We start from the raw sequence: 21,277 nt of genomic DNA on the forward strand, positions 1-21,277 counted from the left end.
GAATCGCTGCATTCAAATCTGTGTTTGACAAACTTAAAAATCTAAATCAGTCTTTTGAGTTAATTATGAAGTTACAAACAGTCAAATAACACAGAAGTATTGGCATAACAGTTTATAATTAAGATTTAACCGCAGATGTTTATGCTACAGAATAAAATCACAGTCATATGCAATTAATGACGCTCAAAAATGTAAGTTGTAGGCAGCAATTACATTATTTTTAACCATAGGTGGCGGCAAGCAGCCATCAAAAATATGCCACTGAATAATTCTTTACAAATGAAACATCTAGTAATGAAACATGACGTTTTATGATAAACTGAATCATTTGTTGAAAATAAGACTAAAAATAAATATGGGTTGCACAAAGTATAATGTACGATTTCTACATTTAGCGTTATCAGCAACAGTAGTAGTACCAGTGAACTTTTCAGTGTTAAATATTTTACAATTTTTTTTATTCAGCTGATTATTTCTTCATTTTATTTTTACTAAAATTACAGGTTGTAATTAGGGATGTCCTGATCAGTTTTTGTGCCCTAAGTTAACTTACTAGTTTAGTTTGTATGTTTTTTTTTTTTTTTTTTTTACAAATTTAAGAAGATTGAACAAAAAAACTATTAAATTGTTCCCTCAAATAAACTCAGGGATTGTGTTGATTCAGCTTCAGATTTTATATAAAAGTTTGAACAAACAGCAAACTCATTTTTTGAGTGCACTAATATTACAGAATCTAGCTCTTCTGTTGATTTGACGTGCTTCTATTGCCTTTGTTTGTAAAGCGCTTCAGATAAAAGCATCTGCTAGATGAATAGATGCAAATGTAATGCACACTGCATTTAATTCATAATGCGACCAACAGCAGTCAAGTACTGGGAAAGTCATTGACTGCACTTCTTCCAAGGAAAAAAAAAACCTGAAAATATTCCTGAAAGTATTCCCAAAACAAGCTTTTTAGAAGCTACCGAAGACCTAGTTCATGAAAACAAACAAAAAAATCTCCTAAGATGCAGAATTATAAGAGTCATCTATGACAAATGAGTTTTGCGAGGATGTGATTTGAGGAGTGTAAACATACTGTATACCTCTCATTTCAAACCTGGAGCTCCGTCACAGTAGAGTTCAGCGACACACTGAATACACATCTGGTAGCCATTTCAGCTCTGAGCAAAAAAAAAAAAGAAAAAGAAAAAAAAATAGAACAGAAAAGAGGAGGGGGGGAGAAATTTATGAGTCAAGGCAGAAAAAAAGACAAATATTTTCTGCAATGCAAAGCATAAAAAAAATCTGCGGCCTTGAGTTACACTTGAAAGAGGCTGAGAAATGTGCTTTGTTTGTTTGTTTTCCTCCCAAACAGAAATGGAAGCGATCGCTCATACTTTTGTATGTTTTGGTGCTCTGGAAAAGTGAGCCGCTCGACCGGTTTAAGCAGCTTTTCATAGGAAACAGACTATTGAGCAGCCGACAGACTCCAGAGAGAAAATGATTCTATAATAAAGGCTGACAACGACATAACTTTGACATAAATCATGTGCTTATGGTTCAGGTGGGAAAGCAAAGCTCTCTTCCTGTGTCAGTAGGATGTTCGGCATCTTAAAAAGTATTGCAGACCTTTGTTAAGTTCATATTTCTTTTAAATGGTTCCAAATTGGTGTCGCAAAAATGATTAGATGATAATGTGGTGACCTCATTATCATTCTCATAAACTGCTGTAAAAACACACTGACCCAGGGGCCAGAAATAGACTTAAAATATCGAATGAATCATTAACTGAATCATTGAATGAATCACTAACTTAATAATAATGGAGACTCATCACTGACGTTAGGCAAAAATACAACCTTTACGGCTACAACCGTGACATTAGTTTCAGACAAACCTGCAATGTATTTTACTAATGAATATGTCATGTAAAAACACTTTACAAACACATTATATCGATATTTTGTTCATTAATTTGAACAGAAACCTATCTATCTAAATGAAAACTTAGATAATCAAAAATGAGCATCATGTCTGTGTCTGCACAGAGATCAAGCCTCTGACCTGAGAATGTGGACATTATGGGGTTTTTGGTGAAGAACTTAAAACCTAATTGGATAATCCAAATGTCCTTAGAGAGGACAAGCCTGTTTATCTTTCACTAGTCTACACATTTATTTAATTTTTGTTTACTTGGTTAAGATGGCTGCTCTAAAGAGAACAGTTTTTTTTCTGAATAGTCTATATTGGAGGTATTTATTTAATTTTTGTTGTTTACTCAGGTATCATGACTGTACTAAAATGTGATGGCAAATTTAATAATGAAAAAAGTTTAGTTTTTCTTGTCATTAAGTGAATATATTGTTCCTTAGCATTGCCGTTAAGATGACATCAACCCTAACCCCAAAGCAAACAGAAACCGAACTGTGGCTCCAAAACCGTGAACTGAACCGTGCCTTTGGTGCATACCTGTCAACCCTCCCGTTTTTCCCGGGATTCCCCTGTACTTTACTGTTCTATCCCGCTATGATCCCGTAAAGGTATTTTCCCGTATTTCTCCTGTATTTTCAGTCTTTCTTAGAACAGCCGAGCCTCCCTATACCTAACCCATACTGCCGAACCACCAGGGGTCGCCCCTAGCTCAAAAACGTGAGTCTTCTGTGCTTTTGCTTTGTTTAGGAATGAAAACACTTATAAATAAATATTAAAAACGGCGCGATTCCATTTCCTTTTCATTACAGGTGCCGTCGCCCATCCTATACAATCCTCAAAACAGTCATATAATGGTGCATGACTGTCAGCCTATACGTGATTTGAAGCGGAGAGAAAGTCTGGCTTTTGAGTGTGTGTTTAAACAGACACACACACACATAATTAATAATAATAACATATAAGTGTGTTGATCTTGGTGTTTTTTTTTCCCCAAACACAACTAATTTTGTCTGAAATGAGCATAAAAAGTTAGGAAAGCAGTCGAATGCTTTCATTATGTCTGCATTTCATTATGTCTGCATTTTTAAAGTGACACCTCTTATTTAATGCAATAAAAAAATCTTAATAAATCAGAGATTCGTTAGATTAGTATTCTTTTGTTGATAATAGTTTTTAAAACATATTACTGACCATTTAACTGTTTATTTACAATGAAAAAGCTCCAAATGAACATACTTATAGTAATTTGGGGATTTTTTTAAGGGGGGGGGGGGTAATAATGATAATAATAATAATAATAATAATAATGTCCTTATTATGGTGGGCATATCCCTTATTTTCTCATCTCAATGTTGACAGGTATGCTTTGGTGTATCGATACACCCTTACTGTAAATAGTTAACTAGAGACACATTCTGACTGGGTCACTTGGTTCTGTAAATCGTTAACTAGAGACTCACTCTGATTGAATGATTTAAATCAGTGAATCATTAACTGGAGACTCAAGATGGAGTCATTGAATCTGTGAATCACTAACTGGAGACTCGCTCTGACTGGACGATTTGAATCAGCGATTTGTTAACTGGAATCAACGAATCCTTGATTGGAGACGTCTCTGAGCAGATTATTTGAAGCAGTGAGTTAATAACTGGAGACTCGCAACGACAGAATTACTGAATCTGTGATTAGTTAACTAGAGACCCACTTTGACTGGGTCACCTGAACTGGTGAATTATTAACTGGAGACTTAGGGTGCTTTCACACCTACACTTTTGTTTCGGAACGTGTCTCGTTTGGCCAGTTAGCGCGGTTCGATTGGCATATGTGAACAGGGCAATCGCGCTCTGTTCCGCGCCAAAGTAATCGCTCCGAGATCGCTTGAATGAGGTGGTCTCGGCTCGATTGAAACGAACCCTGGAGCGGTTCGATTGCAGTGAGAAAGCGATCCGATCCGAGCGCGGTTATCACAGTGTTTTATGCATACGTAATAGGCTTACGGCTATATGAAGAGAGAATTATGAGTAGGGCGGGGAGTTTCGCGAGTCTCCGGATGCCCGCAAACGAGTGATGATCTCCCGGTAATCTTGCGTCTCCCTCCCTCAAATAGGCATCGTTGCGCACCCTTCTCACCCCTCCCCACCGCGTCTCTCCTCAGACATGTCGCGCGCGCGCACCCTGTCAATCACCACCAAACCACCACCTCTCCTGACAGCTGAGCGGGACGCTGCAAAACAAACCCTGACACTCTGACCAATGTGAGGAGAGATTACTCGCACGTGACTTGTTTTAACTCTTTTGGTCCGTTTAGAAACTTTGCATTGTGAAAGCGAACCGCTCCAAGAGCAAAGAGCAACAATGTAACAATTGTAATCTCTGTTTCGGAACAACTGAATCGATTCACAGGTGTGAAAGCACCCTTACTCTATCCAAATCAGTAGAATCAGTGAATCTTTAACTGAAGAATCCCACTGACCAGATCATTTGAATCAGTGAGTCAATAACTATAGACTAGGGATGGGAAGATTAATCGATATGTATCGATACGCGGTCATGTGCGTGCACGATGCGAGTGCATCGGTAGAGCATCAGAGGATGAATGAAATTTTGGAAGCAAATCGAGATGCATTGGTTTTTGCGAGATGCATCGGTTTTTCCAAGATACAGCTTATATTTTTAACACAGAATGTATTTTTTATTTATTAACAAGTGTTGTCAACCTGTTTTTGGCGCATAATTTAATCGACCTACATAAAGTAAGCCTTAGCAACGGATTTGCGGATGTGTACATTTACACTACAACTCAGTGTATCAGGTGTGCGGATGAAGCTAGTGGTGCGCCCTCAGAAAGCGCGAGAAGCAAAACAAACATTTTATTCCTCACTGAGTTTTAAATCTAAAGTATGGCAACATTATGGATTTAAGGATGGACGACTTGACAGGACAGATGCAATTTGCAAAATGTGTCGCGCATCTGTAAATACGTGGGCAGTACAACTAATCTGAAATCTCACTTGAAGCGGCGCCTCGGTGTTGTTGGGAAAGCATCTTCCAGTGTTCCTACATCCCCGGCTTTCGCACTGCTTCAACTGTAGCTACCAGCTCCAAAAGTGGTGAGAAAAGCATTGCAAGTTTTTTTTCCATGCGCAACAGTTTTGTGCGCTCTATGCCAATAATGGATGTAACTGCATTGTTCATCTGCAAAGATATTCAGCCTAGTGTCACGGAGAACGAAGGTTTGAACACCTCCTCCTGTTAATTTTTATTTAATTATAATAATAATAATAATATTAATAATAATAATAATAAAAATAATGGGTGTCACGGTGGCACAGTGGGTAATTTGACCACCTCACAGCAAGAAGATTGCTGGTTTGTTATATTTTTATTAGCCTGTTGTTTACAGTGACAGTGATGTTTCAAAGCAGCATAACACTGCTAGTTCACCACCTTAAGTTTTGAATATTCAGTGGCAAAATATATCTTTGTAAAACTTGTTTTCATAGTTGAAAAGTTAAATAACAATTCTTGTTGTGCAATGCTAAACCTTTATGTTGAAAGAGTGCAAATATATATATATTTTTAAAATATATTGCATTTATACATTCTGTTTATCTTGAAAATACTTAAATAATATGTGCTATAGGTTCTAAAATGGCCCTCTACTGTAAACTAACACTGTGGCTCTGGGAGAAAAGCCAGTTTGTAAAAAAAGTCTTGGTTTTGCTTGGTTTATAAATAATCAAACTCATTCAATGGCACAGCATCCTCTTTCACATAATCTCATAAACTTGATCTAATTAGTTAGTGCTGAAATATCGCATTGTATCGTGATATGGGTGTGAATCGTATCGTGTTGCATCGCAATATGTCACAAATGTATCGCTAATATATCGGATCGTATTCTTTGTATCGAGATGCGTATCGGATCGGCATTATAGCTTAGATGCCCAACCCTACAATAGACATACTGATAGAATCATTGAATCTGTGATTAGTACACTAAACTCTCGCTTTCACTGGATCATTTGAATCAGTGAGCCGTTAACTGGAAACTGACTCTAATGGAATAACTTGAATCTGTGGATTGTTACCTGGAGACTCACTCTCTGACACCGCTCATTTCATATGACTTCATAAAATGTCAGTACTCTAGTTACATAAAATATTGAAATGTTTTATATCAAATCTTTCAAGTAAATTTCAAGTGTTTGCCGAGGAAAAACTTGTACTGATGGATGGAAGTGTGTTTGCAGATGACATTCATACAGCTTTAAGTGCGTGTCTGAACAGTTTTTTGGGTCACAGTTAGTCTCTGATCTATACGAAACGCTCCAGCACAAGCTTCTGCATTGTGTTTTTGTGCGTTCTGCTTCCTGAGAGTTCTGCGAATCACAGCATGCGTGTCTGTGCCATGTGTGGGTTGTTACTGGAAAGGCGTTTGGCGTGTGTCTCTGCCTCAAACCGCTGGATGCTGAGCTCAGCTCTTCAGCGCTGAGATCATGTGTGTGCAGAATATATTATTACAGGCTAAATCTGCCGGACTCACACTGTGATATAAGTCTGACTGATCTGAGGTGATAACAGAGCACTTCATCATACAGTTAATGAGACATCGAGCTAAAAATAAATGATTTGCTGCATTCCAGTTGCTTACTGCGCACCAGTAAGTTCAAGATCAGCGAGTTGGAAGCAAATTAAGATTTTATCATTTGAAACATCTTTTAAGATGAATGACAAAAGCGCAGGGTGATAAAATTTACCATAGACTTAAACTGAAGGGGGATTTCTGTCATCTAGACATTCGAGACTTGCATAGGGCTGCAGAGAACGATCTAAAAATAAACCCAAAAAAAAATGCTTTAACTTTTTTTTTTCATTGTGACATGATATAATACGTATTCAGCAATTATTTAACCTCTTTATGTCATCCTACTTTTTAAACATAGACACTAAAAGTCATGTTCAACCTAAATGATTGCCAATCTTCAAGGTTTTGGTGCAGATTTAAGCTTATTCTCAATTCAAAGAAGACCCTTGTCCGATTGTAGCTAAAGCGAAGAGGGTTAAATAAAATAAAAGTGTATGTCTAAGTTTATGAAAAAAATAAAACTGTTTATTAGCTGTATATTTCACCTCCCCAAATTGTGTAAATTTTGTTAATAATAATAATAAAAAAAAAGTTAAATTAATTGCAGTGAAAAATGTACCCCCTTTTAAGCTGAAATATTGTATTGGTTATGCTGCTATACTAAGTAAAAATGTCGACAACAACAAAAAAATATTAAACAATGAATACTTTTTTTTACATTTTTTTACATGTTATATCAAATGTTTTTTACAAAAATTGTTTTAGTCCAGATTTGACAGAAAAATCAAAGCTAAATATCTTAACAGATTGTATTTCAAATTTGAAGTTGTTATCTGTAAAACTGAGCTTTCAATAAACTGCGGTTTGATCGCATTACTAAACATCACCACCAGTTGACATTCAGTTTCCACTGGTGACAATACATTGGTACTCCCTATTTCTATGTATGTACTGAGGAATATGAACCATATTTTTTCATATTTTTGACAATATTTGCAACATCCTACCACATTTTAAAGTATCATACGCAGTATTTAAAGTTAAGTGACTTGACTTTAGCCCTTAAAAAACATCTGAATCGATTTTACATGTGGATTGCTGTAGCAAAGTAATGGTTTACAACTCCTTGTGGAAAATAAAGAAAAAAAAACTGTTGCTCTAATATCTATCAAAAATCAGTCACCAGATATGGAAACTAGAGCTTTTAAGCTTTCAAATGTAATATAGTTTGTGACGATCACTTAATGTTTAGAATACAATATTAGAGTATACCAATGTAAATGTATAATCGTCCAACAGGGTAAAAGGTGACAGTATCAAAAAAAAAAAAAAGGGAGTGATTTTGATCTCTTACACTTTTACTATATAACAAAACACTAAAAAAAAAGTTATAAAATATGAATTCATAAGACTAAGACCTTTTCAACATTATATAGTTTGATTAGATTAAAATTTCACTGCAATATAGTGAAGCAAATTTAAGCTTCTCGTTATCAGGCCGGTGACAGTTAATTGATGAAAAAACATTGTAACATTACTGTAACTATTAAAAAATATATAGAATTTTTTAAAATGTATTAAAAACATTTTAAGAAGTAAAAATGCTTCATTCATTGATCATTCACTGTTTCATCTGGAGACCAATATAATGGGTGAAAAAAAAAAGCATAATTCAAAATTTTAGATTAGTATTACTAAGTTGTCTACATTAAAATCCATTTTAAAAACACATTTTGTAGAATTTAATTCAGTATGAGTTATTTTTATTGTGAACTGATTATGAAAGGTTGTTTTGGGGACTCTGGAGATGTGATTCAAGATTAATACCTACTTAATAACTACTTCCACATGATCACAACAAAATATGAAATACTACATGCTTCCACAAAATTCAACACCATGGTGCAAGAATTTGGTGATTGTCAAGTAGTTTTCTGCTAGCCCATGTCGAAAAAAAAAAAAAAAAAAAAAAAAAAGATTTAATGAATTACACTTTGGGCGAAGCAGTGGCGCAGTAGGTAGTGCTGTCGCCTCACGGCAAGAACGTTGCTGGGTCGCTGGTTCGAGCCTCGGCTCAGTTGGTGTTTCTGTGTGGAGTTTGCATGTTCTCCCTGCATTCGCGTGGGTTTCCTCCGGGTGCTCCGGTTTCCCCCACAGTCCAAAGACATGCGGTACAGGTGAATTGGGTAAGCTAAATTGTCCGTAGTGTGTGTGTGTGAATGTGTGAGCGGATGTTTCCCAGAGATAGGTTGCAGCTGGAAAGGCATCCGCTGTGTAAAAACTTGCTGGATAAGTTGGCGGTTCACCCCGCTGTGGCGACCCCAGGTTTATAAAGGGACTAAGCCGACAAGAAAATTAATGAATGAATGAATTTCACTTTGGTATTTAATATTGAGGCACCTTTCTTTTATGCAAGACTGCAATTTGTAAGACAGATGAGGTCAATAAAACAAGGTCAATAACCTCTTCTGTGCTTTTTTGTTATTAAAGTCGGAATAAAATCAATTTACTTATTTGCATATGTACTATATATAGAAGTGCTTGTTTTAAACAATGTATATGCACACTTTATTCCTTTGTAAAACTTCATTTTACCTTATAAACTTATCAAATACCATACCTTCCACCTGAAAAAAAAAAAAAAAACTTTTATTCACTTCTGGTCACATGGAATGCTTTTAGGGCGGGGCTATCACTGCTTTAGGATGGGGCTATCAGGGTGTGTGTCCATTTGTCAATTGTCTCAAAATTTGTTATCAATGCTCACCTTCAAATCCAATCAGTTCCCAAAATACAAAATCATGCAACGTCCTCTTTATTTTCTCATTTTAGGACTGTTTCTATCTTATATACATCACATGTGGGGGGGAAAAATGACCATTTCAACTTTTCATGTCGAATGAAAAAGTGGAGATTAATATTCAAACTGATCTTTCCTTTTGACCGAAACTTCACTCTTAGCAGCTAATAAATCACTAAAGGTAGGTCCAGCTTTACTTGTAACCAAAAAAAAAAGAAAAAAAGAAAAAAGAAAAAGGATATACCACGAGCATATTTGGATTTTAAATCACAATCAATATAAATATAATTAGAGTAGTTGAAGGCTGCAGTTCACTAAACATCCACTGGGGTCACTAATAACAAGGCTTTCTGAATTCTACATAGAGTCCTGATAAATGTGCAACAGTAGATTAAAGATGTTCAAATCAGCTCAGTAGACTTCATACTCGCTGTGACGTATTAAAAGGGCAAAGCTTCTCTGAACAGATGAAAGTTTCACATTAGCAAGACAGATCTACAGGGTCAGCAAACAGTTGTCTGGATGTCTCTTTTTCCTCTTTGTCAGCATATTTTGTATGTCAAGTTTATTCAAGAAGGTCTGCCTCTAATGGAAAACTTGCATCTCTCCCTCATCTCTCCTTCTCCCCCTCCGTTTCTCAGAGAGGAAGTAGTATGGTTTATTCAGGGCTCAGGTTTCAGAGAACTTTTTTTTTAGTCTTTTTACTGGCTCTCAGAAGAGAGAAAAGAGCTGCTTCTGTAAGCGTCAGCACAGTGATGAAGATCAGACCAAAATGGAAAACAGCTCATGCACTCATTTCCTCTTTCGTAATGCCAGCACCTAGCAAACACACTTACTTTTTTACATATTGCTAGAAAAGGGACTAATTCAGACAAATTTATGATTTAATTTATACAAAAGCGGAGTCATGCCCCGAAACTGGACCACTAAACCAATATGTCAATAGTTTCCATGCAAAAGTGGTCAACCATCCATCTAAAGATGCAAATTAAAAGTATGCACAAAACTGGAATATCGCATAAAAGATTTGTAATTTGTAACAATATCAACACATCCTGATTAACTGGCGCCAAATACCAAAAAACTAAAAACGGAATTTTCTGAGGTAGGACAAAGTGTTTGAATCTTTTCTTTATTTAATAAAAGACTTTTGCCTCAGAAGACAATGCTGACACGCAATGAAGGCCTGGTGGCGATTGAAGGCAGAGCACACATGCTCTTGATAATTCTGGAGGTAATTATTAACGTAATAACACTAATGGTGAAATGGTCAAGGCATTTCAAATTGACCAAAGCAAAATTTCAGATGTTTTACAGTGTGCTCAGCCTGCTGGTTTGTCCATTCACACACATTTTTATCATCACATGATCTCTTATAACAACATACCATGACCTTTTTTTAATGCACATACTGGAATTTGTTTGGTAAAAGTAGGGCTAAGCAATAAAATCAGTATCGATATTTATTGACCGAACAAGTGTTTCCATCAAAGTTTATGCGTTTTTTTTTTTTTTTTTTTTGTCTTTGTGAATAAAACGTTTATCCTTCTGAGTTATGCACAATTACAAAATTTATGTGCATCTTGGTGTTTCCATCAACCATGTTTTTCAGTGCATATCCAAAATGTGCATAAATATATGTGGATGGAAATAGCTATTGAGGGCAGATTTTACTAAAACACACTGTATGAATGATTGCACAAATTCAAACGAATTAGCCACTAAATCCAAGTTACTAATTAAGATTGTGTTGGCTTTTAGATAGCATAAAGATGATGCTTCTATGGTTTCATCTGTCTGTCAAGTAAATTTGTATCTGTCCATCTATCATTTTGTTCTATCCAGTCACCTCTTCTCATCCATCATTCTATCCAATCTATGATTCAATCTATTCTGTCCATCCATCTCAATCCATTCATCCTTCTATTCATTCTATCATTCCATCTACCTACACTTTCAATCAATTAATCCATCATTCCATCCATACATACATACATCTACATGTTCGTCAATCATTCCATCGGTCTATCCAACCATTTGTCAGTCCATCTATTGGTCTGACTAACTCTCTATCTACTGTTCTATTTGTTTATTAATTCATCAGTTTATCCGTCCATCCATCCTTCTGCTACTGTATATCCAACCACCTCTCCATCTACCATTCTATTCAGTCTATAATTCCATCTACAGTACCTCCCTACGAATCCATCCATCATCTACTTATCTACCACCATTCGTTCATCTATCGACCCAGCAATCAACCATTCCTTCCATCCACCTCTATCATCATCATTCCATCTAGCTACAGTATCAATCCATTCGTCAATCTATGCAACAATCATTCCATCCATCCATTCGTCTTTGCATCGATCATTCCATCTGTCTATCCATCCACCTCCCAATCCATCTGTTGGTCTGACTAACCATCCATCCTCAATTTTTTTTATCCGTCCATCCATTACTCTGTTCCATCCAGCCACATCTTCGCATCCATCGTTTTATCCAATCTATGATTCAATCTATTCTGTGCATGCATCTCTATGCATCCTTCTATCCATTATATCTACCTACAGTGTCAATCCATTCATCCATCATTTCATCCATCCATCTACAAGTGCATCAATCATTCCATTACTCTAACTAACTCTCCATCTATCCTTCTATTGCTCCGTTTGTCTATTGATTTACAAATTTGTCTGGCCATCCATCTACCTTTCTCCATCCATCATTCTCTGATTTCATCTACCTTCCTATTAATCCATTCATCATCTACCTTTATATCCATTCATCATCTACCCATCCAATCATTCATCTATCTACTTACCGAAACAATCATTCCATCCATCCACCTCTTACCATTAATCCTTCTATCCATTCTATTATTTCATCTACCTACAGTATCAATCCATTCATCCATCTACCTATGCATCAACCATTCAATCCGTTTATCCTTCCACCTCTCAATCCATTTGTTGGCCTAACTAACCATCCATCCCTCTATAGTTTCAACTGTCTGTCCATCCATCCCTGTTCTATTTAGCCACCTCTTTCCATCTATCATTCTATCTATGATTCAATCTATTCTGTCCATCCAGCTCTATCTGTTCATCCTTCTATCCATTCTATCTACCTACAGTGTCAATCCATTCATCCATCATTCCATCCATTAATCATCTACCTATCCATTCATTCATCCATCTACATACAGTATCAGGGCTCGAAATTGCGACCACGCATATGCGCCCGAAAATTAATCTATGCGACCTCATAATATATATGGGAGCATTAGTGCGACCTGTTTTGATTTTTTGTAAAAGCGAGCTGAATCGCTCTTCCCTGCCGCTATATTGGTTCATATATTAGCTGTCAATCACTCAAGGTATTCCGCTGTCAGATGACAGGGAAGGAGCTTTTATGACCACTGGAAATGCAAACGGCTGAAGAGTGAAAACTTAAAGCACACAGGTTTGCAAACCCCACCTAAAGTTGAGGCGCAGATGAGAGCGATCATGACATGTGGTGAATATTGATCCGCCAGCTGAGATCATTCGAGTACATGCTTTTCGGAAAAAGCGCCCGAATCGCGATGCGTTGCATTCACTACGTGTTCAGCACAAATGTCCGCTAAAAGTCAAATCTAATACTGTTCAAATCATCACCAAAGAAGGTCGCCTTTACTAAGTTTACACTGAAACTGCGGCTCATAACAAACAGCGGTGGTCATCGCAAGAATCCTGCTCAACCTGCTCATAAATTGGGTCGGCTGATTCGACTGCTTTTCCACTAACACAGAAAAATGAAAATCAGCTCAGACTGAACCTTTAAATTGACGCAAACTGAAACCAAAACTTTTAAAGAGTGATAGAAGTGAGACTTTACTTTCTTTCTTTTGTCCATTCTTTCTTGAGGTGTATATTATAATTTTTTTATTTAGATACTGATGACTGTTTTGCTGCTTTCAGCCTTGAACTTAATTATTTATTATAATCTTTTGTTTGTTTTGTAGCAGAAATATTATTTATTAAACTGACATGCATATATAAACAGCAGTACAAAATAAATATTTCTTACTGAAATGCTTCATTTCTGTTTGATGCAAACTATACAATTATTTTTCATAAAGTAACAGACTTTTATAGCAGATAACTTGCATTCAAGCACAATCAAGGCAGCATGATGATGACAAATGTAATTCATTGTTTCTGTTATTGTCATTTTCATGATCATTAATATTTTATAATTATTCGACATTCATTTTGGAATTATTGCACACAAATATCAATGTCATCACAGCATTAGTTAGATAGTTGTTACTGGTTTTTGTTAGTCCTAATTGATGTTGTTTCAAAATTCAATAAATCCCTTAAAATACAATTTGCAGGGGTGCTCAATCATTTTTGGTAGGTGCTCCTAAATTTTTTCTAGTGCTCCTACATTTTTGAAGTTGGGAGCACTGGTGCTACCAAGTAAAAAAGTTAATTTTGAGCCCTGAGTATGCATCAATAATTCTATCTATCCATCTCTCAATTCATCTTTTGGTCTGACTAACTCTCCATCCATCCTTCTATTGTTCCAATTTGCCTATTAATTCACCATTTATTATGTCCATCCATTCAGGCTCAATCTATCCACCTCTCTCCATCTATCATTCTAGGATTCCATCTACTTCCCTAATAAACCATTCATCATCACCTTATACGTTCATTCATGATCTACCTATCCATTCATTCATCCACCTCTATCTACTCATCCTATTCATCCATCTACCTACAGTATCAATCATTCCATCCATCCATTCATCTATTTATCTACAAATCAATAATCCCACCCATCTATTGGTCTGACTAAATCACCATCCATTCTTCTATGGTTTCATCTGTATATCAAGTCAATTTTTAATCTGTCCATGCATCATTCTGTTATATCCAGTCACCTCTTTCCATCCATCATTCTATACAATCAATGATTCAAACTATTCTGTCCATCCATCTCTATCTATTAATCCCTCTATGTATTCTACCATTCCATCTACCTACAGTTTGAATCCATTCATCCATCATTCCATCCATCGATTATCTACCAGTCCATCCATTAATCTATCTACTAACACAATCAATCCACCTATCTACCCATCCATTGGTCTGATTAACTCACCATTTGCCCTTATATGGTTCCATCTGTCAGTTCATCATTTCATCTGTCACTCCACCTTTCTCCATCCATAATTCTTTGATTCGTTCAACCACCCTATTAATCATCATCTACCTATATATCCATTTAAACATTCTCCCATTCTATCTACACATTGATCAGTCCATCCATCCATCTGTTCTGTCCATCCATCTCTATCCATTCTATCATTCCATACCTACACTTAATCAATCTATTCCTTTATCTACCTATGCATCAATCATGTCATCCATCAATCCATCTATAATTCTCATAACTGGGCCTTCAGGATCTCAGAGAGCCACAGTCTGGATTCATTATAGTGTCAGAATTTAAAAACAAGCTTAGTCTACATCCTGTTCCTCTTTCACACTCTTTCTTCACTCTCTCTCTCTCTGGGCCCCAGCCATTTCACAGAGCATGTGGTTTTCATTAGGAGAGTTGGACTAAAGCACAAGGGCAGATCTGCAATGGTGGCAATCCACACTCCTCTCCATTTCTCTGCCTTCCCTCCATTATCTCATACGCGATCCATCCTTCGCTGTGCGCACAATGATGTCACCATCGCCGTCGCCGTGAATCTACCCCTAAAATCTAAATATATAAACCCGACTTCAAATTCCCATAATCCTCTACTCCAGAGGTTAGAACTTGTAATCACAGATCTGAATACAAGAGAAACCATAAAGTCTTCGGTTAACCGAGCCTGCGCTGCCAAAAATAAATAATAGCCATCATTTTTTTTTTGGTGATGGAAGTTGGAAACGCTATGCAAGCGTGTCAGTGTGTGTGTGTCTGTACCCTGAGGATCCAGACGTCCAGGATCAAACGATGCTTGTTTTGGAAACAGGGGGAAGCACTACCTAAATGCTGAGTGTGGAGAAAAACAACAGAGAGGGAGGGGAGGAAAAAAATGGGAAAAGAGGATGAGAGCCCAAAGGATCCGGTGGAGGAAATGGCTCCTGCTCATTATGTGTGCTGCTGGAGAACAGCATGCTGGGAAAACGGACACCGGTAATGTGTGTGTGTGTGTGTGTGTGTGTGTGTGTCAGATCCTGCGTGTGTTGATGTGTGTACAGGGACGGTGGCGCTCTCGTTTAGGAGAGAGAGAGCGGAAGAGCTCGTAAAAAGTGTTTTTGATGTTTAGCCAAAGGCGTGTGGCTGATACTCATGTGTGTCTGAGTTTCAAGACAAAAACTGATGATAAATAAACTAGAATATATTGTTGAAAAAATTTATTTTCATACAATTTAATCTTACAAATTCTAACATATTTTCCATTTAAGTTTTTACACCACTCATATATATATATATATATATATATATATATATATTTTTTTTTTTTTTTTTTTTTTTTTGAAAATCCTGTTGATTTTGTTTGTGTGGTGTTTTTTCACTGTTTTTCTTTTTAAATGTGCGGTTTATTAAAAAAGTGTTTAGGTAAAAGGTTAATGTTTGTTGTATTTTATAGTCAAACAACTTTTCTTCCAAATTTGTAATAAAAACAAAATACACTGAGATTTTTAGCAGGAATTGAAAATTAGACAAAAAAAATTGTATTAGTTGAAAAAAAAACAGGGTTATTTTATCCAATATTGTTTTCCTAACTCTTATAGCATGTCTGAATTTTATTTAATTTTTTTTTATTTAAAATTAATAATTTTAGCAAAAAAAAAAAAAAAAACTCAAGTCGCAAGACGTGCATGACGCGATTTGTTGCTATTTTCGGACCAGACCTAATTTTCATGTTTTGCGCCAAGTTGTTTAAATAGTAAATCCATTTGCGCCACTTTGTGGGCTCATTTGTGTGCTGGTCTATAAAGGCGGTGTGTTAAGGCACAATGTTGGTGCATTGCTATTTTGAGGAACTGAAATAGACTGCATCGTTGACCAGCTAAAAGCTGCTTTAAAGTCCAGCACAAAGCGCGTTAGCTATGTACCTATGCAGGTTCAAACACTTACACATTGCTTACTACACACAGGATGTACAGCAGGGGTCTCAAACTAGCGGCCCTCAGTGCAATATTTTGTGGCCCGCGCCGACCGCTGTACACTGACAGAATCAGCGAAGCTGGGAGAGAGAGCGCTCCCCGCTCCGCTGATTCTATCCGTACACAGCGGTCACTGGCATTCCCCGCCCGCCGTGTAAACAAAGGGGCAGGGATGCCGGTGACGTCACCACGCACCCAGCCCCTTTGTTAGACGCTGTGACGGGCGGGAAGTGTTAGGAGGGAACTCGCGCCGTCAGAACCAAGGTAAGTTGTTCCCGCCCCTGCCTGCCACTTAGCTACCTATCTGCAGCCTGCCACCTACCTAGCTACAGCCTGCATCTTATAGGTAGATACAGACTGGTACAGACTGATGTGACTGGAGTGGGGTTCAAGCGGACCATGTGCCTTTTTGGGAGCACATATTTGTGTGAGAAGTTATTCTCCACCTTGAACTTCAATAAGTCAAAGTACAGGTCTAGACTTAATAATGATCATCTTCAAGCCATACTGAGGGTCTCAACTGCTTCCGCTCTAAAGCCAAATGTGGTTCAGATTTGTGAGAAGAAGCGCTGTCAAGTCTCTGGCAGCAAGAAGTAGGCAAAAGATGCCATGTTCAGAAGAACTGTTCATAATCTTCACTCAATGTTATATTAATGTTCAGGACACTTCATGTTCAGAAGAAATAATTAAAACTGTTAATAATGACATTTGAGGACTTTTTTTTTGTTAAATCCCTTATGCGGCCCAGCCTCACCCAGACTTTGCCTCCTGCGGCCCCCAGGTAAATTGAGTTTGAGACCCCTGATGTACAGCAACACACAAATATGTTTACACATGAAAAAACTAAAGGATTAGAATGCTACAAAAATTATTATTTTCTACATGAATATAAAATCCACTGCCTCCTTGTCAGGGGGTCTTTCACTTTATTCATCCCAATTTGCATTTGTATAATGTTATTATATTTAGCAGCTTTTTTTAATTTATGCATATTTATATTTGTTTAATAAAAACCAGTTTAAATTTGACCTCCTGTCAGATTTTGCAGACATATGCATCACAATAGGGGGCATAAGAATAGGACGTGCGTTTGGATATAACTTTTTTGAGCACAGTTCATTATTATTGTTCATTTATTCATTTGCTGGAAATTAGAACTGAATTAGGTAATAGTTTGAACAAATGTTTCCTCTTAATAAACTAAATTAAATATGTAGGCTAATGGATGTATTCAGTGGAGTGCGTACAACACCGTTTCCTTATCCACGAATGTAAAGGAGTAAAGAGTAAAAGTAAAGAGAAAGTAAAAAAATGGAGGAGGCTCGTTCTTTATCCTCATGCTGCAGATGGTCCGTTTTACTGTTAACTCGCTAGTGAAGTGTTCAGTTTTTCTACTTACAAAATCCGCCATGTAAACAGCAAAAGCACAATGGCATGACGCGACTGTCTCTGAAAGGGAATGGGAGAAGAAACACTGATTGGTTTGATGCACGTTATGCTTAAAACAAACCCATAACTAATTAAGAGAATAAGCACAACCCTTTTAATCATATGTCGGTGTGCAGAGTGTATTTTTCATTTGAGATGGAGAACCGGACAAAAAAACAGATTGAGAGATAAATGGAAAGAAAGGCAGACAGACAGACAGATAAAAAATATACAGACAAATAGACAGACAGACTGAAAAATAGACAAATGGAGATAGACAGATGAAAACAGAAGAAGAGAGAAAGACAGAGAAAAATAGACAGACAGAAGAAGGGACAGATAGACAGATGGAGAGACAAACAGCAGATAGATAGACAGAAAAAAATGACAGACAGAAACCGACAAACAGAAAGACGGGCCAATAAAGGCAGGCAGAAAGATGGAGACAGACATACATGAAGACAGGCAGGCATATGGAAAGAGACAAAAAGAATGGCAAACAGACAGATAGGCAGACAGATGGAGGGAGAGACAAACTAAGAGATAGAAAAACATATGGAGAGTCAGACAGACTAAAAAAACTGACAGAGGGACCACCAAAAGGAGAGAGAAACAGCAGATAGACAGAGAAAAATAGACAGGTAGATACAGTAGAAAGTGACAGACAGGCAAACGGAAAGACAGATAGAGAGATGAAGAGAGAGACAAGGACAGGCAGATGGAAAGATGGAGAGATGGACAGACAGACAGACAAATACACGCACACAGATGGAGAGACAGACAAAGACGGAGGCAGATAGAAAGACAGGCAGACATATGGGCCCCAGCTCTGCCTCAGAATCATCAAGCAAGATATCTTCACTGCTGCATTCCTATAGAGAATGGTTTATTTTCACTGGAAACATAATTGTCTGTGGCAAGAGTTTTGGACGCGCTTTTACCAGAAACACAGCCAAAAAGTCCATCCTGTGTCACGGTCGCCCTCTGTAGGTGACCTAAAATCAACACACTCCTCCCTTTCAGAATAAATGGCGTTATGCAAGCGCTGTGTAACAGAATACAGCCATACAGAAGTCATTCAGCTGAGAATGTATATAGTATATGCTACTGTGTGTAAATACACAAAATAAGGGGCTCACAGCACAGGTGGGCTGAGTTGACATTAGGTTAACATGAACTGCCGTCAATTACTCTGTGTACATGTCGGCGTCTACCCACATTTTGCAAATAATTTGACAATAAGACAATGGAGATGTATTCAAAAGTTTTAAATGTTTAACAATTTAAATCTCACAAGACACACACATACACACTCATGAACCAAAGACTCACTCATGTCACCCTACCAATCAGTAAGTTATATTAAATTAGCTTGATTGCATACAAAATAAATGTTTGTTTGTTTTGACTGTGTACTGTCTGTGTATCTTTATTATGTATATGCAGTGAATTCAGAAAGTATTCATGGCGCTTCACTTTTTCCACATTTTCTTTATGTTACAGCCTTATTCCAAAATGGATTAAATTCATTTATTAACTCAACATTCTACACACAATACCCCATAATGACAATGTTAAAAAAAGTTTTTGAAATTGTTGCAAATTTATTAAAAATTAAAACCTAAAAAAATCACATGTGCATCAGTTTTCACAGCCTTTGGCGTGAAGCTCTAAATTGAGCTCAGGTACATTCAGTTTCCACTGATCATTCTTGAGATGTTTTAGCAGCTTAATTAAGAGTTCACCTCTGGTCAATTCAGTTGATTGGGCATGACTTGAAAAGGCTTACACCTGTCTATATAGGTCTCAGGGTTGACAGTGCATGCCAAAGAACAAACCAAGCATGAAAACAAAGGAATTGTCTGTAGACCTCCGAGACAGGATTGTCTTGAGGCACAAGGCTGGGGAAGGTTACAGAAATATTTCTGGAAGATGCTTAGAACCACCATCCTAGAGCTGGCCAGCCATCTAAGCTGAGTGATCAAGGAAGAAGGGCCTTAGTCAGGGAGGTGATCAATAACCCGATGGTCACTCTGTCTGAGCTCCAGCTTTCTTCTGTGGAGAGATGGTGGTGGCAGCATCATGCTGTGATGTTTTTTCAGCAGCAGGATAGAGGGAAAGATGAATGCAGCGATGTACAGAGACATCCTGAATGAAAGCCTGCTTCAGAGTGCTCTTGAAAAGATCTGAAAATGGCTGTACACCGTCGCTTCCCATCCCACCTGAAAGAGCTTGAGAGATATTGCAAAAAGGGAAAATTCCCAAAGACAGGTGTGCCAAGCCTGTGGCATCATATTCAGAAAGACTTGAGGCTGTAATTGCTGCCAAAGGTGCATCAACAAAGTATTGAGCAAAGGCTGTGAATACTGATGTACATGTGAAAAAGTTCTTAACCTCAATGAGCTTCTTTACTGTTAAAATAAAAGGCTACAATAATAATACTAATAATATAAATTTATGCAAAAGACGTTTCCTATAGTTTGGAGTTTATCTATGTGGTGTGTATTACAAAGTCATACTAATTATAAACTCAACGGCCACTTTATTAGGTACACCTATGCAACTGCTCGTTGATGCAAATATCTAATCGGTCAATCACATTGCAGCAACTCAATTCATTTCGGTATGTAGATGTGGTTAAGATGATCTGCTGCAGTTCAAAAAGGGGGAAGAAAGATGATTTAAGTGACTTTGAATGTGGCATGGTTGTTGGTGCCAGACGGGCTGGTCTGAGTATTTCAGAAACTGCTGATCTACTAGGATTTTCAAACACAACCATCTCTAGGTTTACAGAGAATCGTCTGAAAAAGAGAAAATATCCAGTAAACGGCAGTTCTGTGGTTATAAATGCCTTGATGTCAGAGGAGAAAGGCCAGACTGGTTCGAGCTGATAAATAACGTTACAACAGAGGTATGCAGAAGAGCATGTCTAAATGCACAAAACTTTGAATCTTGAGGCGGATGGGCTACAGCAGCAGAAGACCACACCAGGAGCCACTCCTGTCAGCTAAGAACAGGAAACTGAGGCTACAATTTGCACAGGCTCACCAAAATTGGACAATAAAAGATAGGTAGACATTGTCTGGTCTGATGAGTCTCCATTTCTGCTGTGACATTTAGATGATAGGGTCAGAATTTGGCATCAACAATATGAAAGCATGGATCCATCCTGCCTTATTTTAACAGTTCAAGCTGGTGGTGGTGGTGTAATGATGTGGGGGATATTTTCTTTGCGCACTTTAGGCCCTTTAGTTCCCATTAAGCATTGCGTCTACGACACAGACTACCTCAGTATTGTTGCTGACCATATCAGTCCCTTTTAATACCACGGTGTACCCATCTTCTGATGGCTACTTCCAGCAGGGGAACGCATCATGTCAAAGCATA

The 21,277-nt window shown here is 37.4% G+C and overlaps 1 long non-coding RNA gene across 18 annotated transcripts in view; it reads right to left on the reverse strand.

The window, feature by feature from the left end:
- Positions 1-21,277, reverse strand: part of LOC141385763 (uncharacterized) — a 163,528-nt gene that overhangs the window by 66,688 nt on the left and 75,563 nt on the right. For 2 of the 18 annotated variants that reach the window (XR_015490845.1, XR_015490851.1), the window contains 4 exons: positions 17,862-17,911; positions 15,273-15,341; positions 6,675-6,746; positions 1,086-1,145 (listed from right to left, as the gene is read on the reverse strand). The exons of 3 other annotated variants lie outside the window; for them this stretch is intronic. This is a non-coding gene — a long non-coding RNA (uncharacterized LOC141385763). Of the gene's footprint in view, positions 1-1,085; positions 1,164-6,674; positions 6,747-15,272; positions 15,342-17,861; positions 17,912-21,277 lie in introns of all 18 variants that reach the window. 13 more of the 18 variants (XR_015490846.1, XR_015490850.1, XR_015490847.1 and 10 more) reach the window with 7 other exon arrangements.

The sequence above is a fragment of the Danio rerio genome, chromosome 5 (assembly GCF_052040795.2).
Source record: "Danio rerio strain M-AB ecotype USA chromosome 5, GRCz13ab, whole genome shotgun sequence".
Classification (NCBI taxonomy): domain Eukaryota; kingdom Metazoa; phylum Chordata; class Actinopteri; order Cypriniformes; family Danionidae; genus Danio; species Danio rerio.